General features: G+C 36.3%; 1 pseudogene; it reads right to left on the reverse strand.

Annotated features, from left to right (window-relative positions):
- Positions 1-5,025: 5,025 nt before the first annotated feature.
- On the reverse strand, positions 5,026-6,568 carry LOC125923784 (60S ribosomal protein L23a-like; annotated as a pseudogene).
- Between the last annotated feature and the right edge of the window lie 542 nt (positions 6,569-7,110).

Genomic DNA, 7,110 nt, shown 5'->3' on the forward strand with positions numbered 1-7,110 from the left:
AAAACTTTATGGATATTATTATTTTCTTTCCTGCAGGCTTTTTTCTATCCCTAACAGTCGATCATAGACCTATCTCTAGCAATAGCTCCTAACATTTGAATTCATTTCAGTATTTTCATAGTATTTTTTTCATGATGGAGAGCCCTATCTAGTGGTCCAATTTAGTGGTTGGAGGAGATGAGTTGCTATCTGCTTCTGTCATCAATTTGGTGGGAGTACATTTCTTTCCAAAGGTTTCTTATTCTGCAATGAAGTGGCATCATAAGAGTCTTTCTCGTGGAATGTCTCAGTCAGTGATGTCAATTATTCTCGATGGAATTGGAAGAAATGTGTAGTCATTTTTATGAGAAAAATATATAAATAAATATGCATTTGGAAATATATTTGGAACTAGAAGCAAGTACCAACAGACATTGTTCCTACACTAGGCACGTGCATCTACATCTACAAAATAGATAATATGGATGAAAATTTTTCCCAAGAAAGAAAGTTAAAATCATCAGTGGGATGGGATGGCAATGATTTAAACAACTGTAGTTTAATCTAAAACGTTAAGAAAAATCTTATCCTTGTATCCATTAAAACAAACAAAAACACCTCCAACATGTAAAAATACTAACACATTCTTTTTAGCTCAGAGGGACTGAGTTTATTTTTTAAAGCACCTGTAGCAGGCAGATTTTCAGCTGGAAACAATAGAAGCCTTTCTGACCACTTTAAACAGGACAAAGATTTTTCAGAACACGGTGGGAAACTCCGGAATCTTAGGAAAGGATGCAGAGATGGACTTAAGGTTTAGCTTTCAGGAGCGGCATCCAAACCATGCCAGGGACAGATCTGATGATGAGACTTGACCCTGGTGTCACTGAATACTTCATGCTGAGATCTGGACTTCATTCCAACCACCGGGACCATTATCATTGCTAGACTTAGAAATCACCCTAGCACCCCTGGAATCCGCAAGATATGCAGCCCCCATGCCAAAAAAAAAGGAAGCACCATCAACGTTATTTTTCCTTCCATTGCTTATTCCAGAATCCAAATCTCATATAGACAAAATTGGTGGAGAACTGGAATGAGGTATGAAAAATTGGGTGTGCCTTTTATATTGAGGAAGCTTCATTCATAGAAAGTGTCAATTTTTTCAAATATAGAGAAGCTCTTCAAAAAGATCACATACTGTCACAAATGCAATAATTATCAATGCATGATGGACTCTAAAAATTGGTAAATTTTAGAGTTTAAAAAAAAAATTAAAAAAATTTAGAGTTTTTTTTAGCCTGTCAACTCTCCAGTGATTTATTCCTTTAACAGTTATTTCATTTTGTTCAATGATTTTGGGAAAGTTACTTAAACTCCCCTGAGCCTCAGTTACCTTACATGTAAAATAGGAAAAATGATATTTATAACATGGCAGGTCAGCTGTGTGAATTAAATGATACAATATTTATAAAGTGCTTAGAACAATAATGGATTTGGTAAGCACTCAATAAATTCTATTTGCTATTATTATTAAATATCGGTCCTGAGTAAAAATATTCCTTTTACCAATTTCTTAACCTACAAATATCCAACCCTTGAGAATGTTTAATGCTATGCAGCTTGCATCCTTGTGTATCAGCTTATTCCAAACTACAGAATTTATTTCTATTTACATTACATGTATTATTACGCTCGTGTCATTACAATTTCCTGATTTGGGAGCCATAGGAATAAAATAAGCTCCATGAGAAAAATTACTTGTGTTAAATTCAACAGTTTTTCATAACAGCAAGCAGTATTAGAAAAGATGGCTGAATTTCCACACCTCCACGAAAATATTTCAAGCCATAATAATTCACCTATATTACTATAGTACTAAAAGTAACCATTACCGTAGGTTATTAGCCACAAGTCTAATAACACTGAAGGCGTACCCTCAAGTAGAAGGGCCCTACATCGACACTGATATAATGTAATGTGGTTGTTAAGAGCATAGGCTCTGGATCCAGATCACCAGGATTTAAATCCTGGTTCTGCAGCTTACAAGCTGTGTGACTTTAGGAAAGTTATACAAGTTTTCTGGGTCATTTGTAAAACTGTTGAGTAATAGTACTTATCTCAGGGTGATTTTGTGAGAAATGATCAGTATATAAAGTGATTTAACAGGGGCCGGCCCCGAGTTAGTACTGGATGATTGTAAACTATTATTAACATAACATACTAGGGTTTATTCAAAGGGCTGAGAATCCCAATATAAGAGTGAGATAATATCCCTGCCCCTCAATTTTCTCATGGTGAAGTCTGGGAAAAAGACACATAAATTGGTCATTATAATGCATTTTAAGAAATATATTTGCATGGATTCAGAAAAGGGGCACCTAAACCAATGTGGGGACTAGGTAGAAATGAAGAGTTTAGAGATTTCTAGAGAGGACAAGAGAGCTAAGTAACAAATGATGAGCAAAGAGTATCTATGCTGATCCGAAGTAGAAATTAAACTGTCTGACAGGTAATATAATAAGGAATGAGAGTAAGAGGCTTGAAAACAGTGATAATACGATAGTGATTACTTACCAAGTGCACCAAAATTTATCAAATTCAAGGGATAAAAGACAAAGCTGACCATGAACAACAGCTAAGCATGAAGGTGCTATCTTTTAGGTCAAAGCACACGTCATTGTTTGTGGATTCTCTCCAGTTAGAGGTAAGTGCTCTGGTAAGTGTGTTAAGTGCTAAGAGCTAAGTGCTAAGACCTAATAAGCGTGCTCTTGTAAATGTCCAAATTTCATTGCAAAGTGTGCTGCTTCCATTGTGGATGAAATTAAATGATTGATAGCATTACAATTATTAACTAGATTGTCGTTTTCAGTTACTAGAATAAATAAAGACATGGAGAAAACAGAATATGAGAAAAAAGAGGGAACAGAATAAAGGCAGTGGCAGGGAGGGAGGGAAGAAAAGAAGGAAGGAGCTGTAGAGAAAAACCTTTTTGTGGTAACTGTCAAAAATTGATAGAAAGAGGGAAAATAAGAAGGCTAGAGGGGAAAAGTAAGTAGATGACACAACATGTTTGGTGATTCACGATGACCAACCAAGTTAAGCCCTACTAGGGATATCAACCTTATAGCTGAAGGTATTAGTTAAGCACATAGAAACACATTTGAAAATCACCAATGCCTCAGAGGAGGCTGCAAGAAAGGTATTCCTTGCTGAGACAAGTAACTGATGGACATTGTGCCTCTTCCTCCTTCAGACTTGCTGGACCACTGCATTGCTGTGGCAGCTGGCAATGAGAAATGCAGAGACCGAGTCAGAAGGTAGATGAGGCTCAGTGATGTAGACTGAGACAATAGTCATGTGTATCCTGAACTGGACAAGGTCTCCTGTGCTCAACCTTGTCTTCAAAGACAAACTCATGTTTGAACCAGATGATTTGTAAGAAAGCCATGCTTGTTGTTGGGTTTTCCTCCCCTAATGTCTCTAATATGCCCAGAGAACACTTACTCATTCTTCAGATTACTTTTAATCACTCCTAATCTATGTCACCCTTCCAGATAAGCCTGGGAAAAGATTCAAGGGGACATGGATATAAATAATGGGGTTTGAAGGAGAAAGAAGAATCAAATATGGTGTCCAGATGATCTGGGCTACTAGGTAAATCATTTGGCTGAGATAAGTCATAGACTATAAGTAGGGGGTGGGAAGAGGGAGAGGACACATTAAGTTCTAGACATGCTGATTTCGAGACGCCTGACACATAGTGAATTTGAATATTTGTAAGATATCCAAGTGGAAATATCAACAGCCAATTTTATTAAAGTGTGTCTGAAGGTGGAGAGGAGTCTAAATTTGAGATCTTGATATATCAGGCTATAAATTATGGGCAAAACAATAGGGTTTTTATACATATTGGATAATTATCACTTCACTAATATAATAAAGAACACTTCAAATCATTATAGACAATATTAGGCTCACTGATGAAATAATACTGCATTCCTATGAGAAGAAACATTACGACTATTTTCTATCATTGTTTAATAAACTGCAGTGATAATAGCTAACTTCAAATAAGGAGAGTAAAAATTTTTTAAAAATTTGGATTTATCATTATTTGCATTATCATTATTTTCAAGAATGAAGCAGAATTTTATAAGAAATACAACCAATTTAAAAACATTGCCGTAGTCTGTTTGGTTTGCCACAACAAAATAAAACATAGACTGGGTGGCTCAAACAATAGAAATTTATTTTCTCATAATTCTGGAGGCTAGAGATCCAAGAGCAAAGTTCCAGCTGAATCCGTTTCTGGTAAGAACTCTCTTCCTGGCTTCTAGGTGGTTCACCTACTATTTCTTCATATGGTCTTTCCATGTCTCATCTATGCAAAGAGAGAGAAAAAGAACAAAGAGAATACTTCCTCTTCTTATAAGCATACCAATTCTATTAGATTAGGGCCCCACATTTCTGACCTCATTTAACCTTAATTTTCTCCTTAAAGGTCCTATATCCAAATATCATCACATTGGGGGTTGAAGATTCAACATGTGAATTTCAGGGGAAAAAGATTCAGCATGTAACAAACACTCTCTTGAAGTTTATTGTAGAATATAAAATGAGACACGAATAATTAAAATCACATATCTTGTTCCTGAAGATAAATTGATTTTTCAAATGCATCAATTCTCCTCAAACCAAGGTATACATACAACTCCAATCAAAAGTCCAACTAAATATTATTTTACAGCATATCTTTTTCTTTGTTAGCTGAGATTTTTGGTGAGACTGAAAACAAAAGGAAAACAAAATTAATTAATCATTTTCAAGAGAGAGGGAGAGAGAGAATCCCAAGCAGTTTCCATGCTGTCAGTGCAGAGCTCCACGCAGGGCTCAATCTAACAAACCATGAGATCATGACCTGAGCAGAAATCAAGAATGGGTCATTTAACCAACTGAGCCACTGAAGTGCCCCAACATTATAATCTTTTTTTTTTTTTTAATGGTGAAAAAATTTATATTTAGATTTAGCCAGCGGGACTCCGTTTAGATGACCCCAATTTTATTGGCAACATCTAAAGCATCATAGTCAGGAACCAGATGAAGATATGCCTTCTTTTCTCCATCAGGCCTCCTCAGAGTGTTGACCTTGGCCACATCAATGTCATAGAGCTTCTTCACAATCTGTTTAATTTGGCGCCTGTTGGCCTTGGCAACCATAATAAACACGAGTGTGTTGTCTTCTATTTTCTTCATGGCTGACTCAGTAGTCGGGGGAGCATGTGACTCTTGATCTCAGGGTTGTGAGTTCAACCCCCATGTAGGGTGAAGAGATTACTTAGATAAATAAAAACTTAAAAAAGAAAATAACAGAAAGCCTTTTACATGTAGAAATATTTGACAAGATCTCGTGGTGAAATAAACAACTTTCTGAAATAGCTTTTACCATACTGTTGTGTAAGGAGATAAGGACTATATAAGGGGAGTTCAGTGGATTAAAGTAATAATAGTGCCATTTTTAAGGCACTTTCTCCAACACTCTGAGATACCTACCATGAAAATAATAACCCTTACTGATATTTCATGTGCAGATTGCCTCTGGAGTCCTCAGTAAATCTTCCTATCAGATAGGTGGGAATCACACAGCAAAACAAGATTTTCTAAAGAAAACAAGGCAGAACACACAAAAATGTAAAAAAAAAAAAAAGTTACCAAAAGCATCTTCATATCCTTATATCAATGTGAAGAAGTAAGCTTGCATTGTTCTATTCCAAACACATGCAAATCAAATGATGATGTAGCTCATATACTCAAGGTCATGAAGCTAATAAATAGTAGACTCAGGACTCAAAGCCATGGTCTTAGACCAGTCTAAGGCGCTATCACACCACTGCTCCTATCCTGGCATTTTAACGGCACCTTGTTTTCTCAGAAGACTTTTCACTGACTTCCACTGAATAAATTATATATAAGGTGTAATAATAAATATCTTAATTTCTTTATGTACAATAAGATAATATCAGACACAAACACATTCAAATACATTCTTTTTTTTAATTTTTATTTATTTTTGAGAGAGAGAGAGACAGAGCACAATCAGGGGAGGGGCAGAGAGAGAGGGAGACACAGAACCCAAAGCAGGCTCCCGGCTCCGAGCTGTCAGCAGAGCCCGATCTGGGGCTCAAACTCATGAACTGAGTGATCATGACCTGAGCTGAAGTCGGATGCTTAACCGACAGAGCCACCCAGGCGCCTCTACATTCAAATACATTCTTATCACAGTCTGTTTCTTCTCTTGGCTACGTGTAGGAAGATGTTAATAAGACATGCCAAGCTTGTGATATAAAAGGATAAAAAATTGTTTCACTATGATGGCATAGGGGTCAAGCTTGTTTCTCCTGGGGGTGCTCTTTTGAGGATATTTGGGCTACCTTAGGAGACGCAGTGTCTTGGGCCATCAGAATGTAGATCTTTTTGTTGTTTTATGACTGTGGATGCCTTTCAGCACTGCTTTTTTGGCCTTCAAAGCCTTTGCTTTGACTTCGGCTTTGGGAGGGGCAGAGGCTTCCTTCTTCGTTTTTGGTGCCATCTTCCTGAAAGTTACAATTTGTAAAGTTCTTTTCACATTGATTATCTCACACAATCTGTAAGGTAATCCTGTTAACATACTGCCACCAAATAAAAGTACTCCCCAGTGAAATTATAAGAAAAAAAAGCTATTAAGCAGAACCCTCAAGTAATTTCCAAGTGATACACAGTAGCAAAAATTATGGCAAGAGGGACTTAACCTGTTCAATATGTAAAAGCTATAAGCCAATTTACCTTAGCATTAAGTTTTTTTTTTAATGTATCTGAAAATTCCAGATGAAAATATTTTTCCCTGTTCTCATCCTGGCCAATATTAAATATACCAATAATATGTCAGATGGATTATTATATTAAGTTCAATGATAAACCCATTAAATCCTCATAAGATATGAATAAATTAAAAGTCACAGTGTAGTCTAGTAAAATAAAAGAAGGAAAAGAATACAGAGAATGAAAGGGCTCAAGTCTCATGAGGTCAGTGGCAGCCCCTCCCTTTGGCACTGAGGAACCAAAATTTCCTGACATTTGTATATTTCAATATTT

Source organism: Panthera uncia, chromosome B1 (assembly GCF_023721935.1).
Source record: "Panthera uncia isolate 11264 chromosome B1, Puncia_PCG_1.0, whole genome shotgun sequence".
Classification (NCBI taxonomy): Eukaryota; Metazoa; Chordata; class Mammalia; order Carnivora; family Felidae; genus Panthera; species Panthera uncia.